This window comes from Heliangelus exortis, chromosome 12 (assembly GCF_036169615.1).
Source record: "Heliangelus exortis chromosome 12, bHelExo1.hap1, whole genome shotgun sequence".
NCBI lineage: Eukaryota > Metazoa > Chordata > Aves > Apodiformes > Trochilidae > Heliangelus > Heliangelus exortis.
In genome coordinates, this window is record NC_092433.1 from 11057011 (window position 1) to 11078809 (window position 21799).

The window sequence follows — 21799 nt, forward strand, 5'->3', positions numbered from 1 at the left end:
AAGGGAAAATAGAAAACCAGGGAATTGAACTGACTCAAATATCTGCCACTGTCTTGGAAACTGTTTGGGGCAGTAATTAAATGGGAACATTAGGCTGTTCAGATTTCAGCTTACAATATATATCTTTCCTATGTTCATAGCAGGGACCAAAAAAACAGCTGGGAAAGCTGGGTTTGAGTTTAAGGCAAAGGTTACTCATTCACATCTACGTAAATTAAGATCAAAACCGCGGAAGTCCTCTGACAGAGTTACTATGAGTTTACTCTGTTGTAATTCTGAGCAGAGTCTTCTCCAATTTCTGGACAAGCTGTGGGTGACCCAGCCTGAGCTTCATCACATTTGGGATTCACAGTGGTACTTGGCAGCCTGCGGGAGATTTTATTTCTAGGTTGATAATAATCATAATAGTAATCATAATAATAATTCATAATCATGACAAAATAAACCTTAGAACACTGCTTTGGTGCTCACAGAGAATTTTTTCCTTCTCTATGCTAGTGGCTGTCTTTGATGCAGTCAGTGCACATCTCTGTTTAGGAGCATGTAGTCAAAGGGGCATTCACATATTTAGGAAATTCCATAATTGCCCAGAAATATCTGCTTTGAGACAGCATAGCTATTAATTTATCAAGTATGCCACTAGGTTAGCATATTTATCCCCTCCAAATGAACTGAAATTGCTTATTTTATAGATTATAAAATTGCATCCTCTGGATATGCTCTCAAAATTACTGTGCAGGTAAAGGTCTGTGCTAACACAAGTGATTAGTAGCATGTCCTAAATAAGAATTGACTTGGGCTCTTCCCCAGAGAAAGTAACTGTAGAGTCTTTCACCAACTACGTGTTGGCACCAGCTCCTAAATATTTGAGTCCAGCATATTACGTGCTGCATTTGACCTGTTTTCAGCTACTGGGATGAAAGTTAGTAATGAGATTGCTACAACAGACAAGGGATTTATCAGTCAGAGGCATCAGAAAAAAGGCTTCCCCTCTGCCCTCATCACCTGAGGATATACAGGTATATTGCACAACTCATATTAAGACCTGCTGATAATTTACACAACACTTTTGCCTGTCAGAATTAGGCTATATTAAAAATTACTCATGCCCTAGAAACTGTCATCTTCCTTCCCCTCTCCCCCCCCATTTTTCAGATGAAGAGAATTAACATCCTATTTTCAGTTATCAGTGCCATGATGCTACCCTGACATCGCTCCTGGTGTTATAAAAGCAGGTCAGTCTCCCTCAGGTTTGAGAGCCTAGTCTTTGGGAAGAGTAAGTAAAAGCAGTCCTCTAAGTCGGGTAAGGTCCTTCCTTCTCAGCTCACTTTTAATTATAATTGCTACTATCTTCCTTTCTTTGTGAGGGCTGCAAATCCAGTTGGGGATCTGGCGAGCTGATCTCTGACAATATCAGATATTCTCAGAACTCTTAATCGAAGGCAGCCCATGAAAGCACCCCGGGGAGTGCTTTATTCTCTGTGTTTAAAAGGACATGAAAGTACAATAGTTCTCTTTATACAGGTACAAAGCAGTCAATTGATCTTGTCAGTTTAATAAATAATACAATTGCTTCCATCAGACACCGTTAATAGACTCCTGTCTGGACTAATGTTGTACAGAAATGTTATCTACCTCTGTCTGCCCTGGATTAACCACCTCCCCCTTTATCACCTAGAAGCAAAGCTTCCAGCAGTAGTCCCTGAAGGGCTTCAGGTCCCCTGATCTTCATCTCTTTCTTCATTTTAATGTGTGTTCTTGGAAGAGATGAGCTAATTTCCTGATGCATCTGTTGTCTGGCTGGTTCCTAGCATTTGTACGGATTTGAAGAAGCTTGAGAATGTAAAATAGGCAGCAGGTTGGGGGAGGGGAAGTTTATTTTTTTAATGGTTTGCTGTCTATGTGGTCTCAAGATGCAAAATTTGGATCATGCAAAGGTGCAGGGAAACTCAGATGTGGCTTCTTACCTGGGGCATGGTAAACACGAGGACCAGGCAGCTTCTTGGTTCAAGCTCACAGCTCAGGGATTTAGGATGCTTCTGGTTTGGTGCCAGCATAATCAGATCATGCCCTTCCACAGATTCCCCACTCAGCATTTTAAGTGAGCCCTGAGGTTTTGCATTATCAACATTGCTTTTTAGGTGAGCCTTAGCTAGGATACAGTCATGTCAGTATTTATTGAGAAAGTGATTAACAGAGGCAGATTTAATATTTTTCTTTGTCTTGGTTTTAGTTTGGTTTTTTCACTACTTTTCTTTGCCATGACACAAAGTGATTCTGGGTGTTGCAGCTGAGATACGGGATAAACAGGCAGAGAGAAAAAGTATTTGTCAGTGGGTATAGGTGTCCAGAGTTTTCAGTACCAGAATGTTATGCTTTGAAGATAGTTAAGTTTACAACAGTTAAGGATTTTACATTTTCACATCTTTCTGCTTATATATATACATATAAAAATATAGGTATGCTTTATATATATATATGTACACACATATATATAAATCAAGTCTTTGCTGAAGTACCTTCAGGTTGTTTCCCCAGATGAGACAACAAAGATGCCTCTTTGAGTGTTATTGAGCTCCCCAACTCAGACCATCAAAGGAAATTCCGTGGTGAGTAAAGAGCTGACTGTTCCCTTCCTTGTGTTTGGGAGAAAAATACCTCTGATCTTCATGCTGGAATCAGTTATTTAGTTGTTAATAACATTTTGTTTATCTATAATAACCTGAGTGATTAATGAATGACCAGTGAGTAAAATGAGCTGTTGTTGACAAGTTATTTAGATTGCTTACACCTTGGTTTTCCCCAATGACAAAGGTAGGTAGCACCAATGCTGTAACTCAGAGGGGCATTAGGAGGATAAATGTGTGATTTACATTGAGCTACTCAGGTATTTCAGGTACTGGAACAATATATGAAGCCAAGAGATTTGTTTCTAAGAAGAGAGATATTCTGGTTGAGCAATGAGGTCCTACAGCCTGAGGAGAAAATAACAGACCTGGGATTCTTTTGGATCAGTGGGGAAAACAATTGCTTGGAAATGAATACTTCATCCCCAAAGCCTTTTTCCCTGGATCCCTGTGTGATCAAGTCTATGCCTGCACAGATGTTGTTTTCTATTGCTGTATTGCTTGCAGATAAAACACTCACACTTCTGCCCTCTTACTTAACAACGAACTCAAGTGCTTTTGATTTCAAAATTGAAATCCAGATTCTTTGTCTGGTTTTAGATATAACTTCAGGAAGAAAAATCAGGCCTTTAAATAATAAAACACTTGTGTTGAAAATAAATATTCTTTATTCCCACACCCATTTTGAATTGAGGGTACTGTCTTTGAAGGGTAAGACCCAATAGTGTTTCTGAAGTCAGAACTGGTGTTTGAAAGGCAGCTCTGTGCTATTCTTTGAGTGCTATTGATGCTTTCAGCTGTGGCATGAAAGACCTAGAACTCTGATCTCTGGCTTTGGCAAGTCAAGTCATTCAATTCAATTTCAGAACTGTGCAGCTGTGAAGCTTTACAGATTTTGATGTTTAAAAAGGAAGGGATTATTTCTGTTCTCTGCCGTTTGTGAGCAACCGCTGCTTCTGTTGGCAAACCCAGGAAGAAACCTGTCTGTCTGATGTGCATGGACTGTCAGTGATCCCTGAGCAAACACCTGAGTAGATATTACACATCTGGTTGGCATCTTCAAGATCAAAGTGCTCTCTAATGCTCTGCTGCCCTTTGAATAGCATTTAATTGGCCGTGAGACCATTTTTTAGGACCTGAGACTGAGCTTTGCCTCCTCGGGTCACTGGGTGAAGCTAGGTTAGGTCTGTAGGAAACTGGTCGATGTTCTCAGCCTCCTTTCAAGTGCTGAGAGGGCTGCACTGTTATTCCCGTTGCTACAGTTCTCTTGTCTGCAGAGAATTATGGTGGAAGATGCTGAGTCTGCAGTGCCTGCTCTTCTCCAGGGGATGCTTCTTCAGGTTGATGGAATCACATTAGCGTGGACACACCAGGTGGGGACACACCAGGTGTCCTCTGCAGAGATTTCAGGCAGGTCTGGCCAACCTTCCTGACCTTACAAAGCCTGTGCCAAACCTTTCAAAACCTGATTCCCTGGGGAGAGGACAGTAGCTCTGGGATGATGGGTACTAACCCTGTGTATGAAGCTGGGTTAGTGCTGAGCTTTGTCCTTGGTTGTTTCCCCTCTCTACTGGGACAAAAGGACCTGGCATTGCCAAGAGGGATGAACCAGGTATTCTGTGCAGGAAAACCAGTGTTATCTCTGTGCTAACCTCATGTGATGGACTGCCTGTTGCCAGCTAAAGGGCTCTGCTGTGCATTGGTACTGAGTAGCTCTTGGTGATTCATGACAAGGACACTGTGCTGAGGGTAATTATTGACTATATGGTGCAGAAAGCTGCTTAGGTCCTTCACAGAGAGATCTGAGATCCAGATTTCACAGCCTGGACAGATGTTGGGTGGCAGGGATATTGGGGGAGGTCAGAGCCACCTGAACTGACAGTGTTTGCCACGACACTGACAGCATTCTGCACACTATGGGTGTGAGGAAGTGGACTGGGAGGAAGCTGGGACATGGGCAGATGTTCACTGTGGAAGGGAGAAAGCAAAACCATCCTGTGGGATGTCACCTCTGAGCGGAAGACTCTGCTAAGGCTCCATTTGGCTTTATGCCTCACACCTGCTGTTTGCAGCCAAGTCTAAAGGCACCAAAGGGTATCAGTGCCTTGCAAGATTAAACTCTTTGATTCCAATCTCTTTAGCTAGCAAGCATGTTGTTTTATCTAATGCTTGTCTCTGTCTGTTTTAGGCTGCGGCGCCTGCTGAGAAAAGGTATGCATAATGAAATGATTAAATCATGCGTTTTCATATAATCAAAGCCATGCTGTTTCAGCTATGCAGAAATCCTGTTCCTCTTATGAGCCATCTAGCCAGATTCAGAATTCCTTTTAGATTTTATATTTCTTAAAAGGATTCTGAATTAAAAGGAGAATCTGGTTAAGGCCAGTTCTGCTCTCCTGTATGCCCAGGGCCAGATACAATCACATTCATATTCTTCTTGTGAAGCTGCAGACAGAAAATAACTTTGCTGTCTGATTTTTATGCTCTAAAGAAAATCATTCACACTGTGACAGCACTTCAAAATATTTCAATCCTTATTCTGTATATGCTGCTGGCTATGACTGCAGTGCAGAAAAAAACACTGAACTGAATCAGTAGTTATGGGGAGGGGTAAAGTTTCTGAATCAGTCCTTTCCATCTTGATTTTGTAACTAATCCCTTGTCCCTACTCTATCACCAGTTTGAGACGTCTCTTCTGTAACTCTGGACTTCAAGCTTTGGCATCCCTGACAGAGTTACTCAACATTGCTTAAATGTTGGGCATGGCAAGGTCAGACAGTGCTGTGTAGGCTGCTGCACCTCCTGACTGTGTGTAATCTCTCTAGGGAAATGCACCTTGGAGCAGGTGGTGAAGGAAAGGAATTGGAAAGATCCTTATGGTCGTGGTCCAGAGCATACCAGCCCTACCCAGCCACCAAGGTAAGGTCTCTTCTTAAATGAAGTCAGGGTTGATTGACATGAATTGAAACCTTGTGCTCTGTTTTGAGTGATGGGCAGGTATATGTTCCCATGTTCTGCTGGTTCAGGTCACTCATAAGAACGTGGGAGAAACCAGATGAAAACAAACAGGGATGTTGTTAACAAGGAGGAGAACTCTGAACTCCCAAGGTCATGAAAAGGACAGTGAAGTGATGGAGGTTAACAGGCTTGTTTTAATGAAGGGACTGTATTTGCAGGGGAGGTGGCACAATAAATATAATGAAGCTGCACCATGAAACACTCTTACTGGTTAGTTTTTACAGGTCTTAAATAAAGCCTCAGGGAGAAGAGCAGTGAAAAAGTCCCTCCCTCCCTCATAGTGACACATTTAGGAACCTGATTATCAAGTTCAGTCTATCTTGAGAAGGCAGAGAAATTTAATTGAATGGCAAAATATCAGATCTACATTTCAAACAGAGGAATTATCTTTTGAGGACAAGCAGAAGAGTTTAATTTTGTCAAAAGGAGTTAAAAGAACTCATCTGCTTTAAACTAATGGAAACTGTCACCATCAGCCTCATTTTTATTATGGAAGTGTTGCTCCAAGATACTTCATATCTGTGTGTGCACTTCTCCATCTTACAACAGAAAACAACTCAGGCCAAATGACATTTGCAGTTTCAGAGACCCACAGTTCTGTACTGCTGCAAAAGAGCCCAGATGGCTGCACTACTGGGATGCCACCCTTGTTCTGCTGATCAGATGTTGAAGACCATGGGGTGATAGGACAGAAGGAATTACTCCAGCAGAACACATTAATCAAGGATACTGAAAATGGTAAACCTTGGACAGCTATAACCAGACAGCAGATGGAGATGGAAGAGAAGGAAATAATCAAGTTCTGCATTTGGAGGGACAGCTTACATGGCTGCTTTCATTTGCATTCATCTTGTAAAATGAATTTGCTAAGTTTGCTCTAGATACAGTTTTCCTCAGATGATAAAGTTGTTTTTTCTAAAAAAATGCAACAAAACCCAAGCCACACCCCCAAGCTTAGCAGCAGTGCAGAACAAACCCAGCATTCAAAAAGCAAAGAGCAATGTCTTCTCTACAGATGAACCAAGCTAGATGGTTATTCCTTCAGATATTTAAAATCCTGCTGCAAAGCAGAGCTTGACACTATTCTCTTTCACTCTGGGACAGGACATGGGACAGACCATGATGCTTCCCTGGAAAAACCCACCCAGACAGTCTATGACAGCTATTCACAGACCTCTCATGTGGAGCTTAAAACTTTTCCCAACCAGGAGCCAGTCACCAATGCCCATGTTCAACCTCTTCCTTGCAGACTTCTGCCTTAGAGTCTTCAATGTAACCTATCTGAAAAATGTCTGTTTCTGAAAGGTGTAAAGCCTCTACTAAAGAGTAGAACGACTTTGTGTAAATAACAAATTATACCAGTCTGTATTGATTTTTCTTGTCTGAGCAATTCCCAGCTCAAATCTGCTCTTTCAAGTCAAAAGATGGTATTTCCAACTGCAGCCACTCCAAACTCTGAAGACCTGAACCCCAAGTTTTTCTTTCCCTGCTCTCCCACTGATGTAAATAAAAACTTTACAGTGAAGACTAACCTTACCATTTTGTTACTGATCCATAAAGCTTACTTTTCAAAAAGGGAAAATAAGAGCACAGCTGTGAAGAGCAATTGCACAGTAAAGGCAGAGTTGTGTGCAGCTTAAATGCTCCTGAGCATCCCAGGTACCCTGAGGTACCTTGCCCCCTGCTCCCACTGCCTGACCAACAGACCCAGGGAGCAGGAGTGCATGAAGTCCTCTCCTCTTCTCTCCTCTCTTCTCCTCTCCTCTCCAGGTTCACTCTGCTTCAATCAGTAGCAGACCTGTGCATCCAACTGCAAGAAATGCAAAGCACAGAGGAACAAGTGGTGATAACTCCTGAGCCCTTGGGATCAGATGAGCCCCCTGTCAAACTGGTCCCCTCTGTCTCTACACACTGTTGGGTGTTTAGATTTAATTCCTCCTCCTCCAAGCCCACCAAGGAGATCCTGCTTGTGCCAAGTGGTCAGTGATGTTGGCTGTTTGAGACCTGCTGACAGCATCGATGCCTCCAGCTCTACACAGACGTGCAGGCTGAAAGGAGACCTGGACTGAGCCCCACAACAAATTTAAAGTAGTGTTGCCTGAAGTAACATTGCACAGGCAAGATGATGGATTTTAGGAAATGAATTAATTTAACATTTATTCATGAGTGAACTCTGGGAAGATTCACTAGCAACAACAACAAAACTGGCATTTCAAAATACAGAAAAGATAATAAATGCCAAAGGGACATCCTATTGAGGGAGAGGAAATCAAGTTGATTTGACTCCAGAAATAAAAATTGAATACTTTGAATGCTTCTCTCTGCACAACTGATATAATATTTTTTATCTTTCCAAACAGCTTCACTTTACTTCCCTAACGAAACAAGCCTATCAGCAAAGAGGTGATGGTGACCAGACCTGGATGAACAAAGCTCTAACCAGGTACAACATATTCATGTCATCTGAACCAATGGCAGAGCCCAGACCACTTTTTTGACTGACCTTACCTTCAGGCTGCTGTACCAAAGTGGTGGCACACAGCTCTGTGGTTCCCAAGCTGCCACCAGCAGCAGGGTTATTGATCAGGGTTTGGATGTCCAGACCTCAGAGCAGAGTCATCATGTAACCCTTCAATGGGAAAGAAACTAATTTTGAGTAATTCCTCTGCAAGAAGTACAGTTCAACAGCACTGTGCTGTCCTCTGGTGTGTGGCATGAGCTTTTCTGTCCACCCAGACATTTCACTCTTCTGTTGCAAATTTCCCAGCCTTTCTATACCTGCCTCTCTCCACTGAGTTCCATCACTCCTAACAGGAACTGGCTGCACTTGCATCCCTTTTTTATTTTATTCTTGTTAGTATGAGAGATGTTCTAGATACCAGGTTAGATATGAATAGCAGACGTCCTACAGCTGCAGGAAAAAGGGTGCTGTGTGGTTATTTTCCATGTGTGTTGTGCCCTTTGTATTCAAACAGAGCACTTGATCTTTCTTAGAGAATTTATCTCTCTCATTTTTTTCTCTCATACTCTCCCACAGCAAGGTCCCAAAAGTTATCTAATAAGCATGGATGTTATGACATCCTCCCACAATAGCTCTTAATTTCATACAGGAAACCTCATGTAATAAACAATATAATGACTGCAAAGATGAAAGCCAGCACTCCCAAAACAACACAGTGAGCTGCTCTTTGTCTTGTCATACAAATTATTTCCGTTTTTTTTTTTCCTTGTGTGCTTTGTTTTGTTTTGCTTTGCCATTCAAGCTATTATTTTGCCTCATCACTTGTGATCATGTGCAAGAAATGTATATCTGCAGGCACACAAATATAAAGTGTGGCCTTTCTGAGCTGCCATGGGAACACAGCTCCGCCCAGTTAATTTTTTTGCCATAGTACTGGGTGGAGTGGCTCTGCAAATCCACTCATATACACACCCTTTCTTTTTTGGTACTGTTAATTATTTTAAGCTACTCTTCAGGTTGGTAGCATAGCTTATTACTGTGGAAAATGGGCAGCTTCTCTCCTTCTGTGGTGACTTACAAGTTATGAAAAGCTTTTCAGCCTGATTTATTCCGACTTCCGCCATGTCTTGCTGCTTTATCTATTATGCTCTAAAATAAGGCCAATTAAACCCAGCAGTTAAAGCAGACAGAGAGAAGAGCATGCGTTTCCCTACCCAAAAGGTATTTTTGAAACAAAAAGACATGCTTTAAGCCAGCAAATGCTATCTTTTGCTTTGAACGAAGGACAGCACCATACAATTATCGTTGACTCTGTTGTCACGGGCACATGGTGCTATCCCTCTGCTTTGCTTTGCTTTTCCCTGGAGTCAAAGCAGTGAAATACAGGGGGGCAGGGAGGCTGCTGAGCTGAGTGCTCTGAGGATGGGATTGCTGAATGCTGTATTTTAATAATCTGCCTTGTTCACATGAGCTGAGCCAGCCGCAGCCAGAGAGGAGAGCAGTTGTTGGCCAACCAAAACACAGCTGTGGAAGCTCATTTTGAAGTCTACCAGCCTTTTTGCTGCCCCTTTCCAGAGATTAAGCTTAATCTTCTGTATGCGAGGCTTATGTCACCTTCTTCAAGAACAGCTTCACTGACAGCCTTGCAGGTTTTTTTCCTCTTTGCCTCCTCTTCTGTGGTTTGGGGAGGGAAATAACCTTTGTAGAAATGTACCCAGGCAAAAAACAGAACCGTGTGAAACGTGTGTGGTTCTGCCACAAAGCTGGCTGCCAGGCTATGGCCATGCAAGTGGCCCAGGCAACTTCTGGAAGAAAGTGCAAGCTAATATTATAGTATGCTTTTAAATCCAGGTAAACTCAAACATTTTGTGTGATTCGACCTAATGTGCAAAACAGAAGCTGTATTTTCTGCCGAGTTTTTCTTCCCTTTTTTTTTGCCTTTTCTATAACCCAAGTAAAATTAAAGTGTAGGAGGAAGTGGAGGCAGTTGTCTAATCTGTATAGATCAAAATTTTGTTAGATACCAAGTGAACTGCAGCAAAATGAAGCAGCTGAGTCTCAGCAGCCTGCCTGCCTCTCCCCATGGCCTCATCTGCGTTGTGTGGAAGCCAAAGCTGAGTTATAAGTAACTCCGCTCCACTGCCAAGAAGTGCATCGCATTGGTTTATCCAGAAGGGCTTCTGTACCAAAGATAGCCTCTGGTGTGTGGGTTACATTTCAGGTCTGCTTTTAGAAGAGAGCTGTTCCAAGAGATGCCAGATGTCTGTCTTCAGGTCCATGATTATTGTAAAAGCCGGGGTTTGAGCTTTTTTTTACTCCCTGCATGTCACAGCACTTTTCTAATGACCACTGGTTGCTACCTCAGTTGACTAAGTTTCCTAGATTAACCAGGGGAAAAAAAACCTCCACCCTTGGTTCTTTTACATTTTATAATTATCTGCTGTTTCTCTAGAGCTGCTTTTTTATCCTTATGTTTTGCTCTTGCCCAGTGCCTTGCAATTAAAATGAAGCAGCTCTATATAGCTCGCAATCCAAGATCACATCCTGCAAACCCTTGCTCATTAGAGCAATCCCACTGGAGCAAATAAGGCTATTTCACATCAGGTCTGCTTGTTTGGTGAAGTTTAGCAGGTTCTGACCTTAAGTTACATGTTTTAAAACATCAGCAAAATGTTCTCTGACTCACTGTTAATAGTATAATTGCTAATGGATGAAGTTAAAAAAACTAGAACCAAATATGTTTATGTAACAATCAGAAAACTTTCATTCCCAAAGAGAGGGAACAGTTGTACCTTCAACATTGCTTGTTTTGGCCTGAAGGTGTCCTGTTTGCTGTGCCAAAAAGTAATAATTAAAGGGACATGTCTGGTACAAAACTGAATTTCTTGAAATTCCCTACCTGTGCTATGTGGCAATGCACTAGGGTGTGCAGAGTGAAGAGTTTTTTTGAAATGTTTGTTTTGCAACACTTGGGTTTTTTGCCCTTCCTGCAGTGCTCAGTTTTAAGTATAAACTAATTTTTTTTCTGATTTAATTCCTAGTTGGTGTTCGATCACTCAGTGTTACTGTGCTGTATGTGTTCTGAATTTAAAAGACATCTGCTTCACTTCAGCTGTATCCCTCCCTGTGTCAGTCTTTGCTTCCTTCTGTTATATGCATGCTAAAATATTGCTGGCATGAATATGCAAGGAAAGCAAATGCAAAGCCAGCACCACAGATAATTGCTGATCCTTTTAAAGTGTCCAAACCTCTCATGAGATCCTTGATGCATAGGCAGTTAAGCAAGAGAGACTTGATTTGACAAGATTTGACTGCTCTCTCTGCAAGCAACAAGAGCAAGCGTCTGCAATTACTTTATAAAAAAACCACTGGTGAGAGTTACAAATCAATACGTGCAATGTGCTTGGTCTATTCTATTTTAATGAAACCTTGCTTCACACAGCATTTGGAGTTCCTCGACCGCCTTGTTAGATCCCAGCATCAAGGCCTGGTGTCAAAGGAATGAGCTGCCTTCTCCGCAGCTGGGACTGCCTGGCAGATGCTGCAAGTGATTCTGCTGATTTATTTTTTTGGCGTTTCCCCCAAATGGATGGTGTTGCAAGTTATTCACTGGAAATCAAAGTTCACCCGGTAGTCAAGTGTTTGCAAGTAAAATGGCAAGAGAGATCTACACTTAAAAAAAAAAAAAGAAAAAAATATAATGTGTAATGCTGAGTCCACAGGCAGGGGGGACTCTCTGCCAGCATCAAATGGGTCTGAGCTGTGTTAGCAGGCAGGCTGTGCTGAGCATACATGTCCCATCCAGATGCTGGCACCCTTCCCTGCTGGAAAAGCCTTGGATGGAGCGGGGTGGATGACTCCCACTCCTGGGTTGTGTGCAGAGGGTTCTGACCCACAGCCCAGCAGCTCCTGGCATGGAGCCAGCTTGTATCTGGCCAGCTGAAAATTCAGCTATAGAGGAATTTACATCTATCTGCATCCATGGCCTGTTACTGCTCAGGGTGCAGTTTGAGGTTAAAGCTAAAACAATCCTTTTTCTAGGAACAATGCCCTGGGCAAGGCCTGTCTGATCCAGAAGATTTGATGTTCTCAAGAAAAAAGCAACACAACCTTCTAAACTTCAAAGCCTTGCCTTTCCCCTCACTTGGGGACGTTATAACAAAAAGGTCTTCTGATCTTACATGGTCAATCACAGCCCCAGGGCTGTGCATTAGCCTTCTCTGTCAGTGAACTCCTTGTAATGAGTGCAGAGAGGGGGGAAAAAAAGCCAAGAAGCAAAATGCCAGCAGAAAGTGTAAGGTCAGCTTGAGCTGCAGATGTACTTGAGAAAACTGTGGCCTTCTCGTAAGGATTGCTCAAGCCAGAATGGAGGATCCATGGCCCAAACTGGTCTCTGCCAGGCAGCCAGCCCTTCCCTGATACAGCAGCAGGGAGCAGATGCCCAAAACAAGGATAGTGTATACTTCTTAAGATACAAAAGAGCATTGTGAAAGATACACTAGAAATATGAGGCTTTGTGGATGCTCAGTTGGGTCGAAAGCCCTCCGGAAGTGCTCTGCAAGGGCTGGCAGTCAGCAGTGGTGTTACCAGCAGATTAATGGCCTGCAGAGAAATGTCCTCCTGCTGACAATTTACTTCTGGCTGATCTCAGCCATACATCCTCAGCTGTGGCTCCTCTGAGCTTGCTGTGACTGATGGGCTGGCATGAGTTCTGTAGGACATTTAGGGGAATTTGTTGTGGCTGTGGCACTGATGAGCGGGTGGCTGAGAGAGGCTTCTGGCACAGCGGGAGGATAAATGCTGCCTCCCTCAAGGGCTGGGTGCTTTGCCATAAATGTGGTGCTCTTTAGAATGTCTTAAATTTTTTATTTATTTATTTAAATATCTTTCAGCCTTAATTTGTAATTCTTTCAGATATGTAGTTTGCTGTTCTGTTTTTTCTTTTTCTTCTAGGGCTCAGAAAAATTGCTTGGCTTCTTTCCAGTTGATGCCCCCCATGAACAAAAAGGGAAGTGTGCTCTTCTGTATTAGGCCTCTTATAAATATTCCTTCCCTTAAATGAAATGGACAGGATTTTTCTGCACTGTGTTTTGGAGGGGTGAGTGGGGAAGCATCCAATGCCCGTGAGGTTCAACAGTGATTTTATACAAAAACACAGGTGCACACAGGGGATGTTTTGGGGAGGATGTGGTGCCTTTGAGGAGCTGAGCAGACTTGGCAGCTCAGCGTGGCATTGGTACAGCTGCCAGGCTTCAGTCCCTTGGTCACAGGGACTCGGTGGGAGAGGCTCCCACTGTTCATGGTCAGCTGTGGGGATTGGAGAGCAAGGTCTGCTCTTGGTTGCTCTTTAAAGAGCAGCATAGCCTCTCCACAGAAAGAGGTTGTCTTTGTACTAGAATGGAATTATTCCCTATTGCAGTCAGCAACATCCTGAGCAGGCTTGGGCATAAATACCCTGATGGAATAGCCTGAGCTTGATCTGCACCAGACTGGGACTCCTGCTGCAGTGTGCATCCTAGAAAATGTGTGGCTTTGGGGGTTAGAACATTCCTGGTGTGGGGAGAAACCTCTGTGCATTTCTACAAAATGCTTTTGCTCTCATGGTGAAGGTGTGTTCCTCAAGAGGCAAGCCTCATTTTCCTGAAATTCAGCCAGTTTCTCCACAACATTTAATTTCTAATGTCCCAATGCATATCCAAGCAGGCTGGTCTGTGTGCTATAATAGGGATCAAAACCATTGGGAGAGCTTGTTTGGATTGTACATGCACACAAGGGACAACTTGCTTAAATTATAAAAAACCAGGCTATGTACCCATGCTTCTGTTTTACTGCACTGATAATATAGTCTTTCCTGGGGCAAGTTGAAGCAAAGTGCCAGGTTTACCCTTTACTCTGGAAGTGAACTTAAATTGAACTTACATTCTGAGATGTGTAAGTAAAAAATCTTGAACAAAAGAAAAATCATTGAATTACTTGTTAAAAGTATCTTGCAGGAGACAAATTGGCAGGAGTCTAGCTGATACAACATTAACACCCAGAAAGAATAAGAGGCTCTAAGTTAATCATGAGAGATCATTAACTTCCATCTCCTTTCACCTACAGAACATAATTTTCCTCCCATTCTTCTGTTTTCCAGCCCCTTTGAACATAAGAAAATGTAACTCATCTTTTCAATTCAGCGAAATCTTTTAATCCTCCCTGTGCATGAAACACTTCATACCATGGTGTGGCACTTCACAGCAAAATCAATTAACTCTTCTGTGTACTCCTGAACTGTGAGAGACCCTCAATAAATAAAATAATTCTGCAAATAAAGAGAATTTAGTAGAAGGCTGAATGTTTTCCATTCACCTCAGAGACATAGAGATCAGTGTTAATCTTATGATGGGTGACTTATTTACAAACCTTTCTCTCCATTTCCTACAGAGCAGAACCTGCTGTCTTCTGAAAACACCCTGGAGACAGGGACTGCAGCTTTCCTGGCTGCTCCAGGCAGTCCCACATCCCTTCCCATCCATGCCCTGTGCTGTGGGAGGACTCCTCACCAATTCCAGGAAATTTTGCAGGTCAGTAAACCAGCCAAAAAGCCCCCCCGGGTCCAGGGTACTCACAGGGGTGGTTGTTCAACCAGCCAGGAGCAGGCTGCAAGCTTGCAGCAGGAGGGTTTTATTTAAAAACAATAAAACCCCTGTGGATTTTATTTTGGAGGGATCCTCTGTCACAACATGGGGTGCTTTTTTGGAGGCTGTGTTGGAAATCCTTTGTCTTTCTGCAACATGTGACAGGTGTTACCCTAATAGGGTGCAGGTAATCACCTGCCAACACCAACACCCTCAAAACAAGTGATATCTGTCCATCCTCAAAGCCTGACCTGAACAACAAGTCTTCCAGTGAGGGGAGAAAGGGAAACTGGTTTGATAATAAGCCTGGATGTTTCCACTGAGAAATTTCTCTAGATGGGGATTAGGAGGGAGACAGGTTAATTTTTTGGAGTAAACTGCCAGAAATCAAGTTACCTCAGTGCTCTGCTTTGCCCTAACGCTCACATTCTTCCATCACAAGCAAGTCACAAGGATCAGTAGGACATGACTTCAGGAGAGAGATCTGTCTCATTTCTTTCTATGGCTCTGTTTACTTACTGCTTTGTCCATGGTCATTTGTGGTGGAGTTACAGCTCTCACATTTGGAAGAGGATAAGTATGGATTAGACCATGTTACATGAGCCAAATGTGCAGCAGGGGGTTTAAAATGGCAATGAATGTGAACTTGAGTGAGTTAAATGGAAGGGAACCTGTGGCTACTGGTAGGGAACAGAGCTCCATGTTTTCACCTCATCAGCACACAGAAGTGTTTATAGGGTTCCTACAGAGCTTTCTAGCTTTGTAGCTTGGCTGTGTACTTTTTGCTATAAATTTGTTGTGTTCTCCATGGCATTAATTTCTGTGGCAACATGGCCTTTTATTAATCAAGTATTTTTCTGTCGCATCACTAGAAGTTTTTGAGCTTGCCATGAAGCATCAACTGACCCCTTTATAAAACAGAAGTGGGGGGAAAGCTGCTGACATGTCTGGGCCACTGGGCTTTCCTCCTGCCTTTGGAAAGTTGTGCTGAACACGCAGGCAGAGCTCTAGATTCACATCTGCTCCCTTTCTGGTTTTACTCAGGACTCATGTGATATGATGTACTGGGAACAGAGCTCATCAGTGAGAGTGGCTTTAAGGAACAGCTCTTGCTTTGACCTGTGTGCTTGTGGGGGACTCTTGCACATCTTGATGTGCTTGAATACAAATGTGATCCTAGTGAGTCTACAGGGTTTGCTGTGTTTGAAGTTACTTTGACAATTCACCTGTCTTGCTCAGGTAATAGCTATAATATTCCCCTAGAATCTCACTGAAGAATTTAAATTCAAAACCCAGGACACTGTCATTATAGTAACCTCTTTTTACTCAACTGCCAGCCCATCCCATAGGCTGGTGCACCCACTGCATGATCCTTCTGCACACCACTGCTTTCCATCATCTCCTTCTCTAACCTCAGTCCCCTACACAGCTCTGCCTACATCTTAGTTCAAACTTTACCCCCAACTGCATCCTCAAGTTTCTAATGCCAAGAAGGCACAGCCCCTGCCTACCCACCCAGTGGTGTTCCCTGATGTTTCCACTCCTGGCCTCTGTGTTGGAATGAGTAATAAAAATGCTACTCATTTCATCTTTATTAGGCTCTCAAAAAGCCTTTGAAAATGAGATGCTGTCTATCTGAGAGGGTCTTGAAATTCATAGGCTCAGTTAACTGCATGGATTAGAAACCACCTGGAGGGCTTTTTTTGATCTGTGAAAATTTAAATTCAGTAACCAGTGTTTCCTCTGTAAGAAAGAGTAAAATTACCACCTCTCAACTCCAAGGAAAAAAGCTGCTGTCCTTGACTTCCTTACAATGCTTTTAGTGTTAGTGATTAACACTCTCAGCATTCATTTCTGTCTTTGTTGTTGCAATACTGGATTTTGTGCATTTGGTAAGTGATGCAGGTACACCACCTATTGTTAAATTAGACCAGCACTTCCAGCAATGAAAGTTCACTTCAGCTGCTTATAATTTTGCCAAATTGCCACTATTTGAGTTTAAACTTCCCAACCAAAAAGTGTCTGCTTTATGATGATTAATTTGCTTGAAATTTCAGAAAAAAATGTTTGAGCTGTTCTATGCCAAGATTAAGGAGATGTGTTACTGAATGTTCTTGCTACTTACTGGGCTACTTATGGTAGAGGTTTTTCTCTCTTTTGTAAAAGAAATTCCACCACCCACATGTGTTGGACTCATTGCCATGACTTAGATGTGCTTTCTGATGTCAGGCATGGCTGTTCTCAGAGCCTGTATGTAACAAATGGTAAATCTTACCCAGTTTTGCTGCCTTCTGTTACAGTATGTCTCCTGGATGACTTGTTTTCCCTGCTACTGTCCTCTCCCACCATCCAAGCTGAGCAGCTCGCTGCTGTCCCCTCTCTTCACCAAATCCCCATGGAATCTCATTTCCCCTTCCCCTTTGTGACAGGGTTGAATCCTTGAAAATCTGTCCTGGGGTCCTGAACTGGGGCACAGGGATACGAGAGCATCTCCTGTGGTCAGATGTAACTTCTTGTCCTCTCTGAAAGTGGCAAATGAGCTGATATTAGTTGATTGTGTGAGTCTGGACAATCACATTTTGAATATTTCCCAGTCCTTTCTGATATCTGTCTCTACCAGGTGTGTTTAGGGGTCCTGGGAACTGGGGCAATTTGGATGCTGAATTGGTGCCAACTCCTGTACTGTCAGAAATGGCATCTTCTGTGTCTGGAGAAGGTTTGGACACTGAGCATCTCCCCAGAAATGCTCATACTAAATGGGTTTATTTAACTTTTTCTTCAGACTGACGACTGATTTTGCAACCAATATTCCTGAGGGCAGGCCAGTGGAAAGGGTTTTTGGACAAGGAGAAAAACAGATTTCTGACGCTAGATAAGGAAAGATTCCACATCCCCACTCCCCTTATTTTGTACTTATTATGATTTAAAATTGGCAAGAAAGCCTTGCTACAGGAGAACAGAGGTATTCACATCTGACACTGTAACTAAAGGGGGCTTTCTGAGTGCAGCCCAGAAAGTCAGGTGCATTTGCTTTCAGCGTTGTTGGCTCTCTCACCAAAATACTGTTTTTAAAGCATTTGGCTCCCCAGCAGGATTTCCCACTCTGATTTCCACGAGATTGATTGCTTCAAAAGCTGGAGTGGATGGAAAGTTTTGTTGGCGAAGTCTGTATAGAAATAGCACCACTTCTCTGTGCAGGAAAAGCTGATAATTTTAGCACTGCCATGTGTTTCTGTACAGTCTAATATTTCAGTCAGCTGTTACATATTCTTACTTTATTCAGCCATTATTTAGCACGTTAAGGAAGCATATGAAGTGGCTGCGTGTTGCTATTGATTGATACCTTTTTCTTTATAGTCTTCTCATTGTAATTTTTAAAGTTCCAGTGTTATCCACACACATCAACATGCAGTTGCAGATCAGACTGACTGGAACTCAGGACAATTTTTGACATGCTGTTGTCAAAACGAGGAGATTTTGCTTTGTGTCATTCATTGTCATTGGAGTCTTGGTCACAAAGGGTGGGATTTTGGATAAGGTTTCTCTCTGCTGTGAGGTTATGCTGACTGGTTGCAGAATACATTTTAGAGACTTCAGCTCAGACAATGGTTTTCTTTTTTTGGCTTCTACCCAGTCCAAGTAAAACTTCACTGGAAAATGTTAACTACTAAAGTATATCCCTTCTTCAGCTTAAGCTGCAACAACCTCAGAACTATAAATTCCTGTGTAGTCAAATGGTGGCTCATGAGATCCACGGAGTCCATGGAGCCCACTTTGTCAAGCTTTGGAAATCTTGAGAGGAGGTCCTGGAAAGGCAGCATTAGCCTTGACTGCATGGTTGGTTGGTTTAGCACCATGAATCTCTGTTGGGCTCTGCAGGAATTGTTTGGTTGGCAACAAAGCAAATACCAGAGGAAATACAGCTAAGAGAGCAGCATAGGAGAGGACAGAAAAGCCATGTATACTGCACTGCAGTGTGGCTAAGAACGAGCTGTCAGAATAACAGCTTTATTACAATTTTTCCCCAATTCCTACTATTTTCCTTGCGTGGAGCCAGAGTTTATATTCTGAGCCAGCCATATCTAGATAATGTATAAACATGGTTCCCTCTCATTATCTTACTGCTCATTTACAGCTGCTTTCCTGTGCAGCAGGAGGCTGTTCCACATGGCCTGGGGACATCATTAAAAAGTGACACGAGCCTGGTGCTTTCAGCCCAGAGGGCTTTGCTCCCCCTTCAGCAGAAGGATGATGAACAGCAGCAGCCACAGCTTTTCAGCATCTTTGTGGTGCATAGGGGAGCCCTGAATGAGGGGCCTCAGCTCCCCATACCATGCAAGCTTGGATGAAGGCCATGCTGCAGCACTGTGCTGAATTATATTTCATTCAGAGCATGTCCTCCTCTGCTACTCATGCAATTTGAGCAGCTATTTTTTTAATTTCCATATAAGTTATTAGGTGTTCCTGGTCTTACTTTGATAAAACCAGGAGGCTGGGGGTGGCTTTACTCCCTCATGTCATGTTTGGGAGAACCCTCTGAAGGACTGGAGGATTGCAGGACTAAATTGTTGGGCAGGGGCATTTCAGGGCACAAGCCACAGAGAGACTGAAGCACTTTGTTCAATCTTCTCCACTCCACTAGCTTCAGGATGCCAAATTGAAGTAAAACAGAGGAAGCCTCAGTGCAGTTCTCATTGCTTCAGGTTTTAAACACTTCAATGTATGCCTAAGCTATCTTGTACTGTGTCCAGCTAGTGTTTTCTGAACATGCCCTCATTGAAAGGAATAATCATGTTTTGTTTAAATCCATTCCTAAAGTTTGAAAACCAATTTCTTTTTAAGACTGCCCAGTTTACTGAATTGAACCTCTGTACAGTAGCATATTCAGTTTCTGCTGTAACCTGCTACTGCTGCAGAAATAACAGCTGAAAAAAAAAAACCACCCAAAACCAACAAACCACTGTACTATTAGCTTTTTTTCTTTTTTTTTTTAAATGACACTGGCTGCACTGTTAGTTAGAAAGAAGGTTTGAGGAAGGCATATGACTGTGCTTTCTTCCTCAGCTGAGAGATGCATTTGAATTCTCTCTGGCTTTGCTGAAATCACAGTATTGCTGAGAACATCTGCAGAAAAGAATTGGCTTTTTCTTTCCCCTCTCACTGACAGCAAACTTCAGAGAGAAGGTCAGGCACATGGGTGTTCCTGTGGATTATTTTAGCTACACTCAAGGAAAAGATAGAGCACATCTCACAGCAACCAACAGGAAATACAGCAACTGCTTAAGAAGCACGGGAGCCATCAATATATAGATTTGGTAGCAGTCAGATAGTTCTTTAACATTTTCAGCAGTGCTAATTATTACAGGCCAAGAGCCCTGAGAGCAGCCAGGCCATGCGCTGGGCAGGGCAGGGTACCAGCCACTCAGCCAGACTATCTGTGCTGAAAGGGAAGATCTCCACCTTTCCCAGGGTCACCCCTGGGGGACCTGTGTATTTTCACTGGGCTGCAACTCAAAGCATTTGGAAGTCAAGATTGGGACTCACAGGGTTATGTTTCTGGGAGCACAGAAAGTCAGGAATCCTCACTCCATGGTTAACATTTGCAAGAAGAGGCTGAGGCATGACCTGCAAACCTTTGATCTAAGCTGTCTGGGCTGTGGTCTGAGCTACTTGGGCTGTTTCTCCTGAATTGTTGTGGTAGTAATAAGAGCTCCAGGTGCAAATCCAGTGTCTGTCCCTTCTTGTCCGCAATGAACTGTGCAAACTCTTGCCCAAAGTCCTTGTTTGAAATATTTCTTTAGAAAAGAGAGGAGCCAGCCAGCTGGGCTTCCTCTGCGGTGGCTCAGAGACTTGGAATCTGCTTTCTCTACTCTGCACTAAGCAGATTTGGTAACTCTCCAGGGCTAAACTTCTTGCAAAAGACACCTCTGGGTAGAGTTTCTGGAGGAGGCAGACATCATGCCTCCTAGATGTGCCTCCCAGACCTTCTGATAGGTGGCTGTCTGATTTTAGCAGCATTGGAATTTACTAATGCAGACTTAATTCCATTAGGGCACCCAGAGGATTGGAGAAAAGCCTTTATTATTTTTAGGTGGAATAAAAATAGTGTCTCAGGCTTCTTAGAATAGTGAAAACATAGAGTGTCATGGACGACTGCTGGACAAAGAATATTTATGTGCCTTTTCAGCCAGGGTTTCCCTGAAATAGAGAATGTTTAGATTGGATTTGACCAGCCCTGTCATGTCTAGGCATATGCAGTTATTTCTCTGTGCTTAAAACTACAGTAACAACACCAGGTTTGACTTTGTGGCTGTACATGCAGGGTACTGCCTCAAAAATGGTATTCAGATGATGATGATTTTAATTTCACCCCCTTCATAAAAAACAAACTCTGCTTTTAGTAATGAGGGAATGTTTCAGCAGCACTAAAGTGATTTAGGAACCTAAAGACTCATCTAAATGTAGTCAATGAGGGCAGTACCAAGATCACATGGGTTTCTTTGAAAAGATGGCTCCATACTCTTGTCTTCTTTCATTTTCCTCTTGCTCCAGAGTCAGGATGTTTCACTGTAGGGAGTCTCAGCAATCTCAGTGTTTATGGATGGTCAGGTGATACTGTCAGGATATGGGATGCTGGGAAGGGACAGACCTGCCCAACTTTCCCTAATGTGAGAGGGATGGAGGGATGAGAACACTCTGGACCTCTGTCCTTGCCTAGGACATGGGAAAAGGAACTTTCTCAGCATGCTCATTCTGTGGTCAAACAGACTTTTATAGCCCTGCTCTGACCATTGATGGCAATTTATGTTGTTATTTACAGACTTCCCCCCCCCATCCCCCCTTTCCATTTGTATTTGGAGCCACTTCAGATGGATGTGTGCACAAGAGCAGCAAAGTGAACGCTGCGGGGCAGAGAGCTCTCTGCAGTGCACAATGTCCTGTCAGGCTGAGAAGCTGCTTCACTTGGCCATCAGCACTTCTCACCACAGTACCCACTGACTCCACACTCAGGAAGAAATTTGCCTTTGCTCAGACCTAGGGAGCTAGAGGATGAAACACCTCGGTTCACAATC

General features: G+C 43.0%; 1 protein-coding gene across 1 annotated transcript in view; it reads left to right on the top strand.

The window, feature by feature from the left end:
* Positions 1–8015: 8015 nt before the first annotated feature.
* Positions 8016–21799, top strand: part of CHST13 (carbohydrate sulfotransferase 13) — a 47438-nt gene continuing 33654 nt past the window's right edge. The window contains exons 1-2 of the mRNA XM_071755996.1: positions 8016–8088; positions 14533–14672. The gene's annotated coding sequence lies outside the window, so the exon portion shown is untranslated. The remainder of the gene's footprint in view (positions 8089–14532; positions 14673–21799) is intronic.